The 21,584-nt window shown below is 46.6% G+C and overlaps 1 long non-coding RNA gene across 1 annotated transcript in view; it reads left to right on the top strand.

Moving 5' to 3' along the window:
* The window catches only part of LOC142295670 (uncharacterized), a 66,729-nt gene that overhangs the window by 33,260 nt on the left and 11,885 nt on the right, over positions 1–21,584 (top strand). Inside the window, exon 2 of the long non-coding RNA XR_012751515.1 lies at positions 10,943–11,096. This is a non-coding gene — a long non-coding RNA (uncharacterized LOC142295670). The remainder of the gene's footprint in view (positions 1–10,942; positions 11,097–21,584) is intronic.

Here is a 21,584-nt window from a genome sequence, read left to right as displayed (position 1 = left end):
CCACCCGCTCAAACACCGCCAGGAACGCTTCCACATCATCACCCGGGGTCATCTTTTGCAACGCTTGTCTCACCGCTTTCCGGACGCTGCCGTCGTCATCCGGTCCTGGGGTTGTTGCTGCCGGTCTGGCACGGATCGACTTGGCCAGGAGAACCATCTGTTCTTGGTGCCTTTTTTCCTGCAATTGCAAGGCTTGCTGCTGACGTGCATTGGCCTGCTCCATCTGTTCTTGGTGCCTTTTGTCCTGCACTTGCAAGGATTGCTGCTGACGTGCATTGGCCTGATCCATCTGTTCTTGGAATTTTTTTTCCTGCATTTGCAAGGATTGGAGCAGGTGTGCATTGGTCTGTTGCTGCTGTGCATTAGCCTGTTGCTGCTGTGCATTAGCCTGTTGCTGCTGTGCATTAGCCTGAGCCAAATGCTTTAGTATGTCCTCCATGGCGTCGCCGGGTTTGGGCTGTAGTATAGCCGCTCGAATCCAGGACATGTGCTACTGGGTCACCAGGAATGGATGCTACACCTCACCGGCTGTCATGCCCGCATTCTCCACCATATGTGAGGTAGCAAGGTCGGCTGCGCAGCAGAAGACACGGGATCCAGGCATTAAGGTTCACAGCACACGGTTTAATGTCCAAAACAAAAGTCCATAACACAATACATGTGCCTCTCCAGCAGAAAAACTCAGGGAGTTGTGTTCACTCCCTCACACCCGGCACACCTGCCCTTGTTCCTGATTCTATTTAACCCTTCCCTCAGCCTGTAGGGAAACAGCATTAACCCTATAGTGGATTCACTTCCTATCATGGAGTGAGCACAACCGGGGCGAGACATACCGGCCGTCATAGATAACCCCGGTCACAGTCTCACAAGGGGCATTTGTGAACCTCACAATTTTGGACTGCCCTGGCAAAGGAAAATACTACAAAGACTCACTTCCTCAAAATGGGCACATTAGACTCAAGAGGCCTTCATGTACGTCTCTTCTCAGGGACATCGGAGTGCCACACAATGTTTTACGTAAAATCTTTCATGTATTAATCTCAAAAAGTAACATACACCAGCTCTATCTCACTATTGGGTATGTGCCCTTAACATTTCTGCCAAGAAAATTCATTTTGGTGCCATTTTTGAAGGTTTTCTGGTGAGTCCGTAAAAATGGCGTAAAACGCGGACAAAATTGTTCACAGCTGTGACTTTTGAGGGATAAATGCTTCAAGGGGTCTTCCCCATGCTGTTGCCATGTCATTTGAGCACTCTTCTGAGACTTTTGTGACATTTTTAGGGTTTCTACATGCTGCCGGGGGTCATTTCATAAAAATACTCGGGTCTCCCATAGGATAACATTGGGCTCGGTGCTCGAGCCGAGTACACGAGTATCTTGGGATGCTCGGCCCGAGCCTCGAGCACCCGAGCTTTTTAGTACTCGCTCATCACTAATAATTAATCCAAACATGTGAAGCTCATTGTTCTTTGTGCCTGAAATACTTCTTAATACTTTAGGGGAACCAAACAGAATTCTTGTGGTTTGAGGGGTTGAAGAATAAATGACCCTCTGAATAAACTTTTCACAATTTAAAAAAAAAAAAGCAAAAAAACAAATAACATTCTTTTTTGCTGCAGTGCATTTCACACTTCCAGGCTGATCTACAGTCCAAATGTCACAATGCCAAGTTAATTCCGAATGTGTAAACCTGCTAAATCTGCAGGGGGTTGAATACTACTTGTAGGCACTGTATATATATATACAGTATATAAAGCAGAAAATCCGTGAATGGAGGCCGTTGAATACAAAACCACAGATACTGCAAACATTAAAACTCAATCTCTCCCCCATTCACGAGACTTAGGCCCCGCCAAATTTAGGCTGTATAGAAATAAAGTAGAAAATGGGTGTCTGTGTGTTCAATGCAAAACCACAGTTTTTGCCCAAAGCGTCTTAAAGAATTAAAGCGACAGAGCCCAAAAAGTTGCCCTTAAAAAGGAAGCAACCATGTTGTCACTAAGGTTCGGCAACCTGAAAATTTGCTCTAAAGTCTGTAACTATAGCAACGGCTGTTAACAACCAGTGCAAAAGTAACTGTGGTCTCATTTATGAGAATTGGCTAATAGTAAAATCATTCCGGCTGCCTATAGTCACTGCAGAAGTAACTGGGATCTCATTTATGAGAACTGAATCATAGTAAGATCATTCTGGCTGCCTATAGCAACCAGAGTGCAGCTGTGAGTATTGAAGCTGGTGAGGTTAAGTGAAAGCTGAGCTCTGATTGGCTGCTATGGACAACTACAACAGTTTGACTGTGAGCCACTTTTCACAACTGAGAGTGGAGCTCCTTCAGGACAGACATTTTTTGCTATAGATTCACCTATTAAATCTCTGATCAGTATGAGGTGATTAGTAAGGGTCATAATGCTAAGGACTGTTTTTTAAAACCACCATCTATTGGGCAAGTTAATGCAAAAGCTATGAAAGCAAAACTGTCTCAAACAGCTGAGACAAGTGAACAACGCAAGTGTAATGCCAGCGTCCCTGCACTGTCCTGCCTCTCCTCATCAGCAGGGGCTGGGCTGCGTGCCTCCTTCACTCTCCAAGGCCGTACACGTGTTCCCTTGCTGCCTCCTGCTCCCAGGGCCTGTGCATATGACATAGATCCCACGGTAGCATGCTTGTAATGCTCATGGTCGATGTCGGGGCTGCTAGCTGGATTAGTGAACCCACTGCACCACAGGGGGACTCCATGCTTCCCCTTAAAGAGAGGGGCTTGACTTAAGTGCCCACCGTGAGGGCCTGTGGCAGCTGAACCCCCAGGACAGGAGACGGACTCAGGTATAGGCAGGATGACTGAGGCAGGCTGGACAGGCGGATACAGACAGGAATACACGGGTAGGTATGGGCAGGCATAGGCTGAGAGGCATTTCCTAGAAATGGCACGCCAGCCCTTTAAGAGGAAGGCCAGCCTGCACGCATGTGTCTTAAATGTCCTCCCGGGAACCCTGTGTGGCATGTACGGGGCCCAGGAGGGGAAGGAAGGAGACAGGAGCACACATGGGTGGCAGCGGGGCAGGATGGGACCTGAGCAGAGAGTACACTGTCTATACACAGGCATTATACTTACAGCATACTAACATCATTCAGCCAAAACAATATTCCACAACCGTAATATCTAAAGAGAGTGGGTGGGGGTGGGGTGTGGGTAAAATTGATAAACCCAACCTGTTCCTACCCATCAATGGAGATTAGACACCCCAATTACATTATTGGTGCCTCCATACCGTTTTGGCTCTCCCCCTTGGAACCCTCACAAATAAATAAATTGAGCGTGTACAATACAGTACTGTCAGATTTTATTGTATTACCATCAGAAACTCAATGATTATGCACCACAGGATTTTATTGCATCACCTCCAGAGATTCAGTGATCATGCAGCATATGGACACCCAACAAAAAAAAAAACACTCTATGCATTTACCCCACGTGTGCCATGGGGTCATCAGGAATGACAAAGGAAAATACATTTCTCTTATAGGTATTGAAGACTTCAGGGACTTGCAGCCAACAGAGCCTTCAAAATGATTGGAGAAGATTTTCAATAGTGATCTGTAGTTGGAGTGCCTTTTGGTGTCAATCAATACTCAACAAATTCTCAATTATTTTGGACCCTGTGACCATTCATGGCGTGACCACAATACATAATATTGTAGATAAATTTAGCATTTATTTTGTAAAGTACACGATTTTCCGTTTTCGTTTTTTGCTCCCCTTCTTCCGAGAGCCGTAACTTTTTTTCCGTCTTATTTTTGCGACATGAGTTGTACTTTTGAATGAAACCATAAGGTTTACCATATAGTGTACTGGAAAACAGGTAAAAAATTCCAAGTGCTGGGAAATTGCAAAAAAAAAAGTGCAATTGCACAATTGTTTTTGGGGTATTATATTCACAGTGTTCACTATATAGTAAAACTGATGTGTTGGTGTGATGCCTCAGATTGGAGAAAGTTCGTCGATATCAAACATGTATACTTTTATCTAAGGGGTTAAAAAAATTCTGAAGTTTGTCCAAAAAAAGAATTTTGCTTCTTGCACCATTTTCCGCGTCCCGTAGTGTTGTAATTTTTCAGGTTCTAAGGGGTACTTTGCACACTACAACATCGCAAGCCGATGCTGCGATGCCGAGCGCGATAGTCCCCGCCCCCGTCGCAGCAGCGATATCTTGTGATTGTTGCCGTAGCGAACATTATCGCTACGGCAGCTTCACATGCACTTACCTGCCCTTGACGTCGCTCTGGCTGGCGAACCGCCTCCTTTCTATGGGGGCGGGTCGTGCAGTGTCACAGCGACATCACACGGCAGGCGGTCAATAGGAGTGGAGGGGCGGAGATGAACGGGACGTAAACATCCCGCCCACCTCCTTCCTTCCGCATTGCAGCCGGGACGCAGGTAAGGTGATGTTCCTCGCTCCTACGGCTTCATACACAGCGATGTGTGCTGTCTGCTGGAACGAGGAACAACATCGTACTGTCTGCTGCGAAATTATGGAAATGTCGGACCCTACACCGATCATACGATAACGACGCTTTTGCGCTCGTAAATCGTATGTACAAGGATTCACATACTGCAATGTCAACAGCGACGCCGGATGTGCGTCACTTTCGATTTGACCCCACCGACATCGCACCTGCGATGTTGTAATGTGCAAAGTACCCCTACGATTCAATGATGGCTTTTTTTGTGTCTTAAACTGACATGTTTAATTATACCATTTTTGTGCAGATGCTACTTTTTGATATCCTATTATGGCATTTTAAAACAAAATTGCAGTGACCAAAAAATACAATTTTGGCATTTGGAATTATATTTCTCACCACGCCGTGTACCAATCAGATTAATTGATTTTATATTTTAATAGATCAGATATTTCTGAAGGCGACGATATCAAATATGTGTTTATTTTTTCAACGGTTTTATTTTCAATGGGGCGAATTGAACTTGAATTGAACTTTTTTTTTTCATATTTTTAAAAACTTTATTTTTACATTTTTTATGTATTTTAGGGGACTTTATCACCGCACAGTCTGATCGCCTGTGCATTTCTGGTGATCAGAGCTGCATAGCTCTGATCAGCAGAAACACTGCTCTCCTGTTAGAGCTACCGCTCTTTCAGCTCTTACAGGAAGTACGTTATGGTAGCATGAGGGGTCATCACATGACCCCAAGCTACCAGGGCAACCATCAGCTCCCCGTGATCGTGTCTCGGGGCCTCTAATGGTGGGGAGGAAAGACGCTTTCCCCGCTGTGGCCATTTAAATTGTACTGTCAAAATGTGACAGTGCAATCTAAGGGGTTAACAGGCGCAGCACCATAGCAACATCAGCTCCCCATAATCACGTCAAAAAGCTGCCGATGGAGGTGGGGAACTGCACGTTACCAACTGCGGCCATTTAAATCCCGATATCAGTATTTTACAGTGCGCCCTAAGTGGCAAGCAGGCGTGGGTGGATTGCGGATCCACCCGCGCCTGATAGCCCAATGTTTGCGGTTCATGTGCTGGTATCACCGCCGGCTCACAGCAGCAGCTGGCGGTGATTACCGCTACATGCCTACGTGAAGGAGTTAAGTAAAGTATATTTGGTGAGAGAATTGGTTTTGGAGTCCGTTTTCTCGTTCGTGATTTCACTGTATGCTGAGGAACTCTCCGGTCCACGGCATATACATTCTACAGAGTTTAATAATTCTGATAGTTTGCATCTTCTTCCTTTACTGTGAATTGATTTAATTAACCTGGTGGTAGGATGTGAAATATAGGCAAAATAGGCAAGAAGGAAAGTGAGGTTATGAAATATGCAATTCTGTGTAAATATTAGGGACTATAGTAGATATAGTGACCTGAAGTACGGTAGTTAGATGAGGAAACTTTTAGTATTAGCATATTGAAGAATTTCTATAATTACAGATTAGCATAATTATCATACTCTGAGAAAATGAGCATGAAATATGGGGATGACAAAATATATTAAATACATTTATAAATCAGCTTTAGGGTAAACTTCAAATACTATGTCCAGAATTCATCGCTTCATTTTTTTCAATTAATTGCTTTAGAAAGAGCATATTCTCCTCCATAAAATTAATCTAAGCAGCGCTGCTAAAACCTCACATTATAAACCGAGAACACATGACAATTAGGCTATGTGCACACGCTGCGGATTTACCGCGGATTTTGCCGCGGATTTGCCGCAGATTTACCGCGGATTTGCCGAAAATCTGCAGCAGCGGCACTTCCAAGCCATTTCAATGGCATTTTGGAAATGCTGTATCCATGCTGCGGATTTTTCCGCTGCGGATTTGCCGCGGATTTTGATGCGGAAAAATCTGCAGCATGTCAATTGTTTGTTGCGGATTTTGGTGCGGATTTGGGTAAAGAATGGGAAAAAAAAAAAAAAAATCCGCATCAAAATCCGCGGCAAATCCGCGGTAAATCCGCGGCAAATCGGCGGGTGCGGATTTGCCGCGAAAGTCGCGGATTTTCAGGCAGAAAAGTCCAAAGGTACATTCTACCGTGGACACATAGCCTTATTAGTCCAGTGGGCTGTAATGAAATTCAGTATGCCATGAAAAGTGATTTTAACTTTTAATATAGTATTCAGAACTATCAATATAACTGCGTATAATGTAACTACCCCTTAACGACTGGGAGATTTTCTGTTTTTGCACTTTCATTCTTGCAAGATACATACTTTTTTTTTACTTTACGGTCAATGTAGCTTTGAATGAAACAATTAATTTTACAATACAATATATTGAATAACATGGAAAAAATATCATGTATGGTAAAATTGCCAAAAACCCTTAAAGAAAAACGCAATTTCGCATTTTCTTTTTAGGGTATTTATTATGTTGCAAAATTGACCTGGGATTATGATTTTCCAGGTTAGTATAATTGCATCAATACTAAACTTGCATAGTGTTTTTATTCTTTCGGTGGTGAGAAAAATCAGAAATTATTAAATAAAAAATTTGATTTGTGACGTCATTATTTCCCAAAACTGCAAAGTTTTCATTTTTACGTTGATCAATCTATTTGACAACTTGTCTAAAGCCTGCTTTACACGTTGCAATTAGTTGTACAATCGCATTTGCGATGTGACACGCCCAGGTTGCATACGGGATCTTATGAGATCACACGTAGGTCGTTCATTTGCTGTCACACGTGCGTTAGTAGTCTATGTTAAATGGATCAATTTTATGTGCGATCCTTTAGATCATGTGTTCTGTGACGTATGCATTGGGCACCTTTTTTTTTTTTTTTTTTTTTTTTATTTATTGACTTGCCAAGCGTGTGTAATGTGTAGGGATGCGTTTTTACTATGTCATCTGCCATTCAGCTCTGCTACATGGCCGCTAACAGCAGACACAGACAGCCATGTAGCAGAGTTGAATGGCAGATGACAGCAGACACAGAAAGAGCCGCACTGTCAGAATGAACTCGGGTGAACCTCACCCGACTTCATTGTCATGCTGCGGCTCTGTCTGTGTCGCGTCCTGATTAGCGGTCACCAGTGAAGACTCACCGGTGACCGCTAAACTCCTGAGTTTAGCAGCCCTCTCTCATATACTCACCGATCCCCGGCGCCGCACGGCATTCACACTGCTCCGGCGGCTTTTACTGTTTTGAAAAAGCCGGCCGCCCATTAAACAATCTCGCATTCCCTGCTTTCCCCGCCCACCGGCGCCTATGATTGGTTACAGTGAGACACGCCCCCACGCTGAGTGACAGGTGTCACACTGCACCCAATCACAGCAGCCGGTGGGCGTGTCTATACTGTGTAGTGAAATAAATAATTAAATAATTAAAAAAAACAGCGTGCGGTCCCCCCCAATTTTAAAACCAGCCAGATAAAGCCATACGGCTGAAGGCTGGTATTCTCAGGATGGGGAGCTCCACATCATGGGGAGCCCCCCAGCCTAACAATATCAGCCAACAGCCGCCCAGAATTGCCGCATACATTAGATACGACAGTTCTGGGACTGTACCCGGCTCTTCCCGATTGCCCTGGTGCGTTGGCAAATCGGGGTAATAAGGAGTTATTGGCAGCCCATAGCTGCAATAAGTCCTAGATTAATCATGTCAGGCGTCTATGAGACACCTTCCATGATTAATCTGTAAATTACAGTAAATAAACACACACCCGAAAAAATCCTTTATTAGAAATAAAAAACACAAACATATACCCTGGTTAACCACTTTAATCAGCCCAAAAAAGCCCTCCATGTCCGGCGTAATCCAGGATGCTCCAGCGTCGCTTCCAGCGCAGCTGCATGGAGGTGACCGGAGCAGCAGAAGACACATCCGCTCCTGTCACCTCCACGCAGCTAATGAAGACAGCCGCGTGATCGGCTGAGCTGTCACTGAGGTTACCCGCGGCCACCGCTGGATCCAGTCACAGCGGGTAACCTCAGTGACAGCTCAGCTGATCGCGCTATTGCCTTCATTAGCTGCGTGGAGGTGACAGGAGCGGCGGTGTATTCTGCAGCTCCGGTCACCTCCATGCAGCTGCGCTGGAAGCGACGCTGGAGCATCCTGGATTACGCCGGACATGGAGGGCTTTTTTGGGCTGATTAAAGTGGTTAACCAGGGTATATGTTTGTGTTTTTTATTTCTAATAAAGGATTTTTTCGGGTGTGTGTGTTTATTTACTGTAATTTACAGATTAATCATGGAAGGTGTCTCATAGATGCCTATGGGGAGATAAGGTATGCACACCAGTGACTATGTAAGGGGAATACATGGAATAGCAGAAACTGCTGTGTGAATACTGACATGAAAAATTCAATAGCTATATGTACGAATGAAATGTGGAAAAATGGAACCTGCATTACTGCCATGAATATATGAATAAAGAGAAATTTAGCTACTGAATTGATCAATGCAATAGAGCCCCAACACTACGCCAAAGTATTTCTCTACGTTTATTCATATATTCATGGCAGTAATGCAGGTTCCATTTTTCCACATTTCATTCGTACATATAGCTATTGAATTTTTCATGTCAGTATTCACACAGCAGTTTCTGCTATTCCATGTATTCCCCTTACATAGTCACTGGTGTGCATACCTTATCTCCCCATAGTGATGTTTTTTAGGTTTTTGCACCCAGTTCAGACATAGAATGGAGTTCCAAACGTTATTTCTTATTTGTTAGTTGATTTTCGTTTGGGAACCCTCCCCATACACACCTATTGCCAATCCACATCGTATATATAGCCTGGGTCTCAGCTTCCCATACACGGTAAGTTTTTTAACTGCATGAGAGGACACACACAAGCTAGGGACCCCAACGTAGAGAAATACTTTGGCGTAGTGTTGGGGCTCTATTGCATTGATCAATTCAGTAGCTAAATTTCTCTTTATTCATATATTCATGGCAGTAATGCAGGTTCCATTTTTCCACATTTCATTCGTACATATAGCTATTGAATTTTTCATGTCAGTATTCACACAGCAGTTTCTGCTATTCCATGTATTCCCCTTACATAGTCACTGGTGTGCATACCTTATCTCCCCATAGTGATGTTTTTTAGGTTTTTGCACCCAGTTCAGACATAGAATGGAGTTCCAAACGTTATTTCTTATCTCATAGATGCCTGACATGATTAATCTAGGACTTATTGGCAGCTATGGGCTGCCAATAACTCCTTATTACCCCAATTTGCCAACGCACCAGGGCAAATCGGGAAGAGCCGGGTACAGTCCCAGAACTGTCGCATCTAATGTATTCGGCAATTCTGGGCGGCTGCTGGCTGATATTGTTAGGCTGGGGGGCTCCCCATAACGTGGAGCTCCCCATCCTGAGCATATCAGCCTTCAGCCGTATGGCTTTATCTGGCTGGTTTTAAAATTGGGGGGGACCGCACGCCGTTTTTTTTAATTATTTAATTATTTATTTCACTACACAGTATAGACACGCCCACCGGCTGCTGTGATTGGGTGCAGTGTAACACCTGTCACTCAGCGTGGGGGCGTGTCTCACTGTAACCAATCATAGGCGCCGGTGGGCGGGGATAGCAGGGAATACGAGATTGTTTAATGGGCGGCCGGCTTTTTCAAAACAGTAAAAGCCGCCGGAGCAGTGTGAATGCCGTGCAGCGCCGCGCCGGGGGTCGGTGAGTATATGAGAGAGGGGGATAGACTGACATGGACAGAGAGTGAGGGACAGAGATAGTGACCGACTGACAGAGATTAGTGAATGACAGACATTGTGAGGCGCTTCAGAACGCAGCTTTTCAGCTGCGCTCTGAAGCGGACCTTTTTTAAGCTGCGGTGCAGAGCGCACACCTGTGCACATAGCCTCAGACATCACAATCGTATGAGGGATGTCACACGTTAAAATTGACTAGGTTCGTGCAACAAAACGCTCAATTCTAGACAAAGATACGATGTGTTTGCGATCAACAGTTTTGCGTTCAATCCTGATCGCACGTAGATGTCACACGCAGATACCTCACAAACGATGCCGGATGTGCATCACTTACAACTTGACCCCAATGACGGATTGTGAGATATATTGAAGCGTGTAAAGCGGGCTTAATGAGCAATAAACTAACATTTTTGTTGACATTACTTTGGTGTACACAATGTTTTGACACTTCTTATTGAATTTTTTAATGGAGTTGCATTCATCTTCTGCGATTGCAATTTCATTTTTGTTTATATTTTATATATATATATATATATATATATATATATATATATATAACATCAATTCCGTTAATTTTATGCCTTAACAGATCAAACTTTTACAGATGCAATGATACAACATATGGAATATATATAAAGTATATGTGTTTTCTTATTTTATTTCTTCATTTTTAATGGAGAAAATGAGGATCATTCACATTTTTAGGTTTTACTTTTTTCCTATTTTTGTTATTTACTTTTCTCTTAGTCCATTGGGAGACATGAACCTGCGTTCCTATTCCTATTGTGTACAAAGAAAGAGGAATTCAGGCTTTACCTCCATAACACAAAGAAGCAGCAGCATGGAGGATAATATACAGCAGTGCTCACCTCTATTGCTGGGAATCCAGCACAGTAATGACGTAAGTTACTTGATATTGCAGCAGAATCTGCATTCTTCTTTCTTCACGAAGTGCTCTTCACTCCTCCTTGAAATAGAATAAAATAGGAGCAGGTGGTCCATCTTGCCTTGACCAAAACGGAGGGCATGACAAATTCTGGAGGCAGATGATGGGAGAGACGTAGCTCATAAGTAGAGAAAGAAGCATTTTTCTCAGAATGATATCATGCAAATTGTCTTATATTTGTGTGTACTACATCACAACTACTGTAGGTGTTACCATTTCCCTTGTTAAAGGGGTGCATCAATTCATTTGAAAATTAATAGAAAGAATAACAGAGCAATGGGGTGCAACTGAACCTAATCCAGAATTGATATTTGCTAAAGAATAGAAGTGCTTTCTAAGATAAAAAAAAAATCACGAGAGCCAAAAGGGCCCCTAGGTTATATAATTTTGACTACTTACAGCCTACAACTTCACAATTGTGTCCCACTTGTTGATTCTTCACCATAACATTAAAATTTGTATCTTTATGTTTGAAGTCTGAAATGTGGGAAAGGTTTGAAAAATTCAAAGGGGCCGAATACTTTCGCAAGGCACTGTATATCTACATATACATATATATATATATATATATATATATATATATATATATTATATATATATATATACAAAACAGAAAAATATGAATTACTCTGTTTCTACAAATACAATGAAAGTTTTAAAATAAGCATATTTCGTAGCAACAAGTCCGTAAAAAGATTCAGATATCTCAAAATATAAAAGGTATTTACCCATAAAGGAAAATCCTTAAAGAATAAAGTTAGAATATCGGCATTGTCCATTTTTTGGTGGCCGCACATTGCCCCCCAAAAATTTAATTAAGAAAGCAAAGAAACCTTGTAGGTACCCCAAACTGGTAAAAATAAAAACCACAACTCAGCACACAAATAAGCCCTCATATAGCTCCATCGACAGAAGAATAAAAAGTTTCAAAAAAGTCTCAATTCCTGACAGCACAAATCAGGTTTGTCTTTCCCGAAGTTGTGATTTATTTTTTAGATACTAAAATAAAGGAAAACGATAAATGTTTGGTATAACCCTTATTGCATTTTTACCAGTCAATAAAGGCCGTAAAAACAAAACAAAAAACAAGGCTGAAATTGCGTTTTTTTTCCCAGAATCTATCTTCACAGGGATTTTTTTCCCCCCATTTGTCAGTACATCATCTGGATAAATGAAAGGTGAATGAAACTAAAACTCATCCTACAACAAAAAAAAAAAAAAGAGCCCCCATATTGTAATGCCAATAAAAACATAAAAGTTATGGCCCGTGGAAGAAGAGGAAGAAAAAACATAACTAAAACAAAAATTGGCTGCATTCTTAAGCAGTTAAACGGTTCACAATTAGTGTAGGTGTGGCGCCCCTGACCTGGTCAGGCACCACAGAGTATTGCACCCATGCGGGAGCAATGCTTCCAGGTAATCTCCAAAGGCCAGGATGAGGTGCACACACAAACATATAGTGACCAGGCCTCCCACATTACCAGAGGGGACCCTTGGGTAGCCAGAAGGAGTTAACTTTCAATTCCCAGCTGGGGGTGTGTTCAGGGGCTGGTTGCTAGGAAGCAGGGCAGAGAGAGAGAGGAAGAGGAGAGTCTGGAGGAAGAAGTTGAAGTGTGAGGAAGCAGGGCAGAGGAGCTCTAGAGTGTGAGACAGGTCCTGAGGAGTGCAGTAGCTGAAAGCGGGGGAGAAAGGAGTACCGTGGGTCGGCCTGAAAATCATCCAGAGAGAAGGGTGGCTGAGTACGGAGATCCCGGTATCCGAGCACACAAGGGGAACTAGGTCCCCAGTACAGGCAGCAGATCATCCAGAGCTGCTTAACCTACAGGTGGGGGGGGGTACTTCATGCCCTCACCACGACTACACAGAGCTTGAGCCAAGCAGCAATCACCAGGCCCATAAGGGGACAGGGCCAGAAGCCATCCCACCAAGGCCACGCTGCCGGCAGACGAGCCAGAGAGAGGGGAGCAGGGTGGTAACAGCTTCCCTGGAGGGGTCCTACCACGCTTCAAGCAAAGGATCCTCCTAAAACAGAAAGAGTGCAAGGAAGGCGAGTGGACAGCTACCCTCAGAACGGCCTCCTGGAATTCCTGGTTCCACCTGGTTATCACAGTGTCGCCCGGGCATCTCACCGTGACCTCCAAACAGTGAGTAAACACGTTGAAAGACTTCTTGGACTGTGTTTGAGTCATTCTGCGACCTGTGGTCCCACACACATACACCGGGGCCTGGGGCTTGCCTCACTCTCAGGGGGCTAATATACTGACTGCACCCACCATCAGCCCCAGGCATCCCTTAATCTGCAGTGGCAGTCCCCGCTGACCGCAATACTGAGAGTGGCGTCACGACAATCCTAAAAGAAGGTTCCCTACCTGTGACCAGACTGTTCCATCCACGTGGAGTCCCTGAAGGTACTGCACCGACACATACTAGCGGGGCTTCACAACTTCTGGCGTCACGAACAGGATAAGGACTAGACCTGTTCAGACAGGTGACCGTGTGCCTCAGAGGTCCGACCGCAAAAATTGAACCGCCGCCATATTGCCATCTTCAAAAGCGCGCGCTGCAGCCCGCGCGAGGGAGAAGAGCACCGCCCACGAAGAGGTGTGGCCGCCCCAGAACCCCCACAATTCAGAGAGCGTACTGACCCCGGAAGTGGAAAGGGGGCGCGGAGATTTTTGAAGAAAAATGGACGCTGCAGGAGGTAATGCCCCTGGTCAGGGCGACGCAGCCCAAGCGATGCCAGCCCCCGTCGCGCTGGACGCAGCAGCGCCTGGTGCCGGTGCCGCGGTCGCAGCCGCGCCGGCCGAAGTCTCCCCCATAATGCCAGTTTCCTTGCTGTGTGTCCCAGGAGCGCAATGGCTGCCCCAATACGCCGGTAAAATAGACACGCTGACCGGGTTTAAGAAGAAGATCAACACCCTGCTAGACATGCACGCGATGACTGGTAAGCAGAGGGCCGCTGTGGTGCTGGGACAATTGACTGAAGCAGCAGAATTGGAGGCTGAGTCCTGGACCAATGATGACCGGAGCTCTGTTGAGACCATCTTTGCCAAACTAGCAGCTGCTTTTGAACACCGCACCGAGGGAGAGCTGAGGACGGACTTCTATAACTGCCGGCAGAAGCCCCAAGATAGCATAAGAGACTATGCCCTCAGGCTGCAGGCTGCACTACGGGCTCTCAAGCTGGTGGACCCTGTCAGTGATCAGGAAGGAAACCGGATGATGAAGGAACAATTCTTGCGGGGCCTGCGCTCTCCTGAGGATGGGAAGCAGATGAAGCTGTGGTCCCTGGAACACCCTGACGTGGACTTTGCCATTCTGAAAGACAGGGCAGTGAAAGCACTCCAACCTCCTGTGGACACAGACCCCGTCGCACCAGCATGGCCTGCCAGTTCCACGGCTGCAGGAGCGGAATACTCCTCGCAGGCCCTGGTAACTGCAAAAGGACTCAACACGCCAGCAGAGACCATAAATACACTATCCTCCCAGGTGCAACAGCTCACTAAGGACGTCGCACAAATCCTGAAAGCAATGCAGTTGCCCTCAGACACCAAAGTCCCTCATCGGATCCTGCTAGCTGACAGCCCAGAGGACGTCCCTTGGATGCGGAGAAGAGGTCCCCCAACCCGAGGCAGGAGCAGTGATCGCTATGACTCATCTGGACAACCCATCTGTCGTCGTTGCCAGGAGGCAGGACACTATGCAAGGGCCTGTCCTTTAAACGAGCCAAACCTGGGGCCGGGGGCCAGTCCTCAGGATTAAGAAGATCAGGCCCAGTTCGCTGCTGTGATCAGTACGTGGGTGGACGTCCTGTCCTGTCCATCGTCCTCGACGGGATCCCTACCCCGGCATTATTGGACACCGGCTCTCAGGTCACCACGATCCCGTATGTCCTTTATCGTAGGTTTTGGTCGGACGACGATCTCCGACCACCGGACCCCTCCCTCACCATCTATGCTGCCAACGGACAACCTATAGACCAGATCGGGGTCAAAGAGGTAACCATAAAGGTGGGAAGGCAGGAAATGAAGGGACAAGGACTGATTGTTGTGGACACTGATATTAGAGAAAGGAACCCGCAAATGATTTTAGGCACTAATGTCGTAGAAAATTGCCTAGGGGAAGTGTTGTTGTTGCTTCACCAGATTGTTGAAGGTGCTGAGGGCAGGTCGCAAAGAGCCTTGCAAAAGGAGATCCGAATCATTCTGAGGAAGCAACAGGTAAAACAGACTGGCGGTGAGATTGGTAGTGTACGGGTGATGGATGCAAACCCCATTGTGATACCCCCACGGAGTGAAATGATGATGTGGTGTAGAGCAGCGGTAGGTCTCAGAGGACAAGATTACCAGGCTGTACTAGAGCCCACTCATTCAGACCACTGGCCCACGATTCTGACAGCCAGGGGGGTAGTTGATGTACACAAGGGACGAGTGCCTGTACGAGTGTTGAACTGTGGGGAGGAGGAAGCCAGACTACCAAGGTACGCTACCATAGCCAAACTGTTTACATGCTCAGATGACGCCATAACACCTGTAGGTCCCCTGACACAAGCTGACTCAAAAGAGGGCGAGACCTCCCAAAAGCAGTTAGAGGATTGGTGCCAGAAACTACACGTGGGGACTGACTCTACACCCGACTACCAGAAACATGGGGTTTACAGGGTCGTGCAGGAATACGAGCAGGTCTTTAGTAAGAACCCACTAGACTTTGGTAGGATCAAAGGGGTGCAACATCACATACCCACAGGCAGTCATCCTCCCATTAAGGAAAGACATAGGCCTATTCCACCAGCCCATTACCAGCGCACAAAGGACATGCTGAAGGACATGAAGGAGGCAGGCGTCATAAGGGACAGTTGTAGCCCCTGGGCGGCTCCCCTGGTCCTGGTAAGAAAGAAGGATGGCACGATGAGGATGTGTGTGGATTACAGACGGATAAATCAGATAACACACAAGGATGCCTACCCTTTGCCAAGGATAGAGGAATCCCTCGCTGCCTTGAAAACCTCTAACTACTTTTCTACCCTAGATCTTACTAGTGGCTACTGGCAAGTATCTGTAGCAGAAGAAGATCGGGAGAAGACGGCCTTCACCACCCCAATGGGCCTCTGTGAGTTCAACAGCATGCCATTTGGACTCTGCAATGCCCCCGGGACCTTCCAGAGGCTTATGGAATGCTGCCTAGGGCACCTCAACTTTGAAACCGTCCTGCTCTACCTGGATGATGTCATCGTGTACTCCAAGACCTACGAGGACCACCTGAAACACCTGGCTGAAGTCTTTGAAGCACTATCCCGATATGGAATGAAGCTGAAACCATCCAAGTGCCATTTACTGAAGCCAAAGGTCCAGTACCTGGGTCACGTGGTCAGTGCAGAAGGAGTAGCACCGGACCCAGAGAAGGTCACAGTCATCCAGGAATGGCCCACACCTACTACCGTCCGGGAGGTACGTCAGTTCCTTGGCTTGGTAGGCTACTACAGAAGGTTCATCAAGGGCTACACGAAAATGGCAGCGCCTTTGCAAGAGCTCCTGGTAGGCCACCCAAAGAAGAGAGGAAAGATCTCCGGCCCGCCATTTCACTGGGGAGAAGCAGAAGAACACTCCTTCAGACAAATGAAAGGGGCCTTGACGGGTGAAGAGATCCTAGCCTACCCTGACTACGGTCTGCCATTCGTACTGTACACAGATGCCAGTAATGTGGGACTGGGAGCAGTGCTTTCACAGGTGCAGGGAGGCAAAGAGCGTGTGATTGCTTACGCCAGCAGGAAGCTCAGGCCTACTGAAAGAAACCCGGAGAATTATAGCTCATTCAAGCTAGAGTTCCTGGCCATGGTATGGGCTATCACAGAGCGGTTCAAGCACTACCTGGCAGCCACCAAATTCACTGTCTTCACGGACAACAACCCCCTGACCCACTTGGATACTGCTAAATTGGGTGCCATGGAGCAGCGTTGGGTAGCCCGACTGGCGAATTATGACTTTACTGTCAAGTATCGAGCTGGCCGCAAGAACGGCAACGCAGATGCTCTGTCCAGGATGCCTCACCTAGCAGACGAGGGTGAAGATGTAGATGATCTTGAAGAGATTGAGCTGCCAGCGTTCCATCGCCATGGAGCAAAACAGTGTCGGCAGTCGCGTGCCAACCGCCAAGAGGTGACCCTGAACCCACTACCTCACTACAACTGGAAGGAGACCCAGGAAAATGATCCAGCGGTAGGCTTGGTAAAGAAACTGATCAGCCAGCCTGGCGCCAGCCTTGACAAAGGAGCCCCACCTGAGGCACAGTACCTATGGAAGGAGAGGGGTCGATTATTCATCTATCAAGACAAACTTTACAGGAGCATCATTGACCCGAGGACGCATGAGAAGGTGTGGCAAGTGATTGTACCACAGAAGGACACGAGGATGGTGCTAGAAGCCTATCACAATGGTGCAGGCCATTTTGGTTGGAAGAAACTGGAGGCCCTACTTAAAGTAAGATTCTACTGGGTGGGCATGAGATCTGCCCTAGAGAAGTGGTGTCGAAACTGCGGGCCCTGCAATCTTAGAAGAAAAGACCAGCACAGCCAGAGAGCACCACTCCAGCCAATCCAAACTAAACGGCCCCTGGAGATCGTGGCCCTGGACCATGTAAAGTTGGCACCCAGCAGACAAGGCTACAACTACGCTCTCACTATGGTTGACCACTACTCCAGATTCCTGGTGGTAGTACCAGTCAAGGACTTGACAGGTCAAACTGCAGCCAAAGCTTTCCAGACACACTTCTGTCGACCACATGGCTATCCAGATCAAGTGCTCACTGACCAAGGACCAGCCTTTGAAGCTGAAGTGTTTAAGGAGTTTTGTAACCTATACGGCTGCCAGAAGATCCGTACTACGCCTTACCATCCTCAGACCAATGGCATGTGTGAGAAGATGAACCACATCATTCTCGACCTTCTGAAGACGCTCCCACTAGAAGAACGAAGTCAGTGGCCGGAAAAACTGCCCGATCTAGTGGACATGTATAACAACATCCCTGTGAGTTCCACGAACTGCACACCGGCATACCTGATGAGGGCCAGACCAGGGAGATTGCCAGTAGATCTGGAAATGGGAGTTGAGACCCCTGAAGACCATCTACAAGGTGCTGATTGGGATTCCAACCGCCAAGCCCAATACAAGAAAGTACAAGAGTGTGTGGAGCGAAGCCTGACTCAGCAGCGTGAGAAACAAGAAAAGGCCTACAATCGAAAAGCACCTGCTGTTCCTTTGATGCCAGGAGATATAGTTCTCAAGAGAAAGAGAAGACGTCATAAACTTGACAATCACTGGGAAGAAGAACCCTATACTGTGTTACCATCGACGCTTAGCAATGAAAAGACATGCCTTATCAGCAAAGATGGAGGAAAAACAACAGCTGTCGTTTCTAGAGATCGCCTAAAGAAATGTCCTGAACAACTAAGAACCCCTGAAGAAATTCCCAACCCTTTGCCAGTTCAAGAACCAAAAGAAAAGATGATCCATACTGTACTTGGAGATTTCCCAGCAAGTTGGCCTCAATACAATGGAGCAGTAGTTATTCCGGTTATTACATTCCCTCAATCTGGAGAAGTAAGAGACCCAGAAGAACCTGTTCAGAACCTGGAAGAGCCAAATGTAGCTGAAGCAGAAGACCATGCACTGGTATCAATACCTAGTACACCCATTATTCACATTGAGACACATACATTGGGTGGGAGGACACAACCTCAGACAGATGACAGTATAGTACTGCGTAGATCAACCCGCAGCAACTTTGGTCAGCTCCCATTACGCTATAGAGAAAGTACAGTTTAGTTCAAAGTGACGGTATGAAATGTAATGTTTCACCTGTTTATAGTTAGGTAACGTTTAAGCGAAATGTGCCCACAAGGACTATTGTGAGACCTCCTTAAAATGTTAGACCACTGGTTATGAACTGGCTTTAACCACAAACTTTTGCATTGTAAAAAGTTACCTCCTTGGTATCAACCACAGAGTCTGCCTGTTGAGGGGCATGGCTCTGCACCAACAAGGGGGCACGCCTGTTTATGGGGCCTGCCCTCCAACACTCGGAAGCGGGTACGCCTGTTTATGGGGCCTACCTTACACCACTCCCCTCAGGAGAGGAAGATTGGAGGAAAGGTCTGGGGAATGTGATGGCCCAGACCTGGTCACCAAAAGGACCGGCGACCTACCTCCTGGAGGTTTTTGGGTGGGTTTCGGACATGTGGGTGGTTGGTGGTGGAATGGTACCTGGTATGTTTAAATGTAAATAATTGCCCCTGTGTGGGAAAAGTTTGTATTTACCTTTTTCTTTCTCTTGTCTTTGCAGCCCGAGGACGTGCTGATGATAACTAAGGGGGAATGTGGCACCCCTGACCTGGTCAGGCACCACAGAGTATTGCACCCATGCGGGAGCAATGCTTCCAGGTAATCTCCAAAGGCCAGGATGAGGTGCACACAAAAACATATAGTGACCAGGCCTCCCACATTACCAGAGGGGACCCTTGGGTAGCCAGAAGGAGTTAACTTTCAATTCCCAGCTGGGGGTGTGTTCAGGGGCTGGTTGCTAGGAAGCAGGGCAGAGAGAGAGAGGAAGAGGAGAGTCTGGAGGAAGAAGTTGAAGTGTGAGGAAGCAGGGCAGAGGAGCTCTAGAGTGTGAGACAGGTCCTGAGGAGTGCAGTAGCTGAAAGCGGGGGAGAAAGGAGTACCGTGGGTCGGCCTGAAAATCATCCAGAGAGAAGGGTGGCTGAGTACGGAGATCCCGGTATCCGAGCACACAAGGGGAACTAGGTCCCCAGTACAGGCAGCAGATCATCCAGAGCTGCTTAACCTACAGGTGGGGGGGGGGGTACTTCATGCCCTCACCACGACTACACAGAGCTTGAGCCAAGCAGCAATCACCAGGCCCATAAGGGGACAGGGCCAGAAGCCATCCCACCAAGGCCACGCTGCCGGCAGACGAGCCAGAGAGAGGGGAGCAGGGTGGTAACAGCTTCCCTGGAGGGGTCCTACCACGCTTCAAGCAAAGGATCCTCCTAAAACAGAAAGAGTGCAAGGAAGGCGAGTGGACAGCTACCCTCAGAACGGCCTCCTGGAATTCCTGGTTCCACCTGGTTATCACAGTGTCGCCCGGGCATCTCACCGTGACCTCCAAACAGTGAGTAAACACGTTGAAAGACTTCTTGGACTGTGTTTGAGTCATTCTGCGACCTGTGGTCCCACACACATACACCGGGGCCTGGGGCTTGCCTCACTCTCAGGGGGCTAATATACTGACTGCACCCACCATCAGCCCCAGGCATCCCTTAATCTGCAGTGGCGGTCCCCGCTGACCGCAATACTGAGAGTGGCGTCACGACAATCCTAAAAGAAGGTTCCCTACCTGTGACCAGACTGTTCCATCCACGTGGAGTCCCTGAAGGTACTGCACCGACACATACTAGCGGGGCTTCACATAGGACAGACTCGCAGATAACTGGGATCAGCGGATTTAACCAGATTTTAAAAGAAATGCGGAATTGATACCGGATATCTGGCCAGAAGCCTGTTCCCATATAACATGTAAAGAAATGAATAACAGCGTCCTCCTGAGTGCAGATTCTTTTCTTTCTTTATTCCAGCATAGTGCAGTAAACATGCAACGTTTCGACATCAGTTTGTCTTTCTCAAGCATAGCATTAGATCTCAGCTGTCCAATATTTATACAAATGTCAATTATATGTAAACCAATTAAAAGCAACCTCACACCGCCATATGCAAATTAATCTCGGACATAAACAATGTTACAATAAAGCGATCTGACATTGCTACATCTCATCAGATGTTAAAGACATAACAATATAATGCAAAATAGACTTATAGTACATACAGATATCACAGAATCGCCGCACTTGTATGTAAAACGCAGCTCCATTCCTGAGTAGCATCGTTGTCATGGAGATCCTGTACCCAAAGTTCATTGAAGGCAAACCACATGACTCCCAAAGGCCAATCCAATTATCACACTCCCATTCATGTCTGGATGACGTCACAGGCTTCCTCCGATAGTGTCGTTCAGGCTTTAGGCCCTGTGCGCACTTGCCGTTTTTTGCCGCGGATTTCCTGCGGTTTTGCTGCATGTTTCACTGCATGTTATGTTCATAACATCTCTGCAGTGATTCACCAGCAAAACCTATGGGATAAAAAAATGCTGTGCGCACTATGCGGATTTTGACAGCTGCATGTTTTGCTGCGGGATTCCCGCAGCAAAAACAATTGCATGTCACTTCTTTTCCACACGTCGCTGCGGGATTTCACTCCATTGACTGCCATTTAATCGTGAAATCCCGCAGGGAATAACGCAGGCAGCAAATTCTGTGCGGTTCATTGCGTTTTCCTGCGTTATTCCCTCCGATATTTCGCTGTTTACCTGCGGTAATGTTCATCGCTGCCCTGC

The sequence above is a fragment of the Anomaloglossus baeobatrachus genome, chromosome 3 (genome assembly GCF_048569485.1).
Source record: "Anomaloglossus baeobatrachus isolate aAnoBae1 chromosome 3, aAnoBae1.hap1, whole genome shotgun sequence".
In the NCBI taxonomy this organism is placed as follows: Eukaryota; Metazoa; Chordata; class Amphibia; order Anura; family Aromobatidae; genus Anomaloglossus; species Anomaloglossus baeobatrachus.
This window is presented reverse-complemented; position numbering and strand designations above follow the sequence as displayed.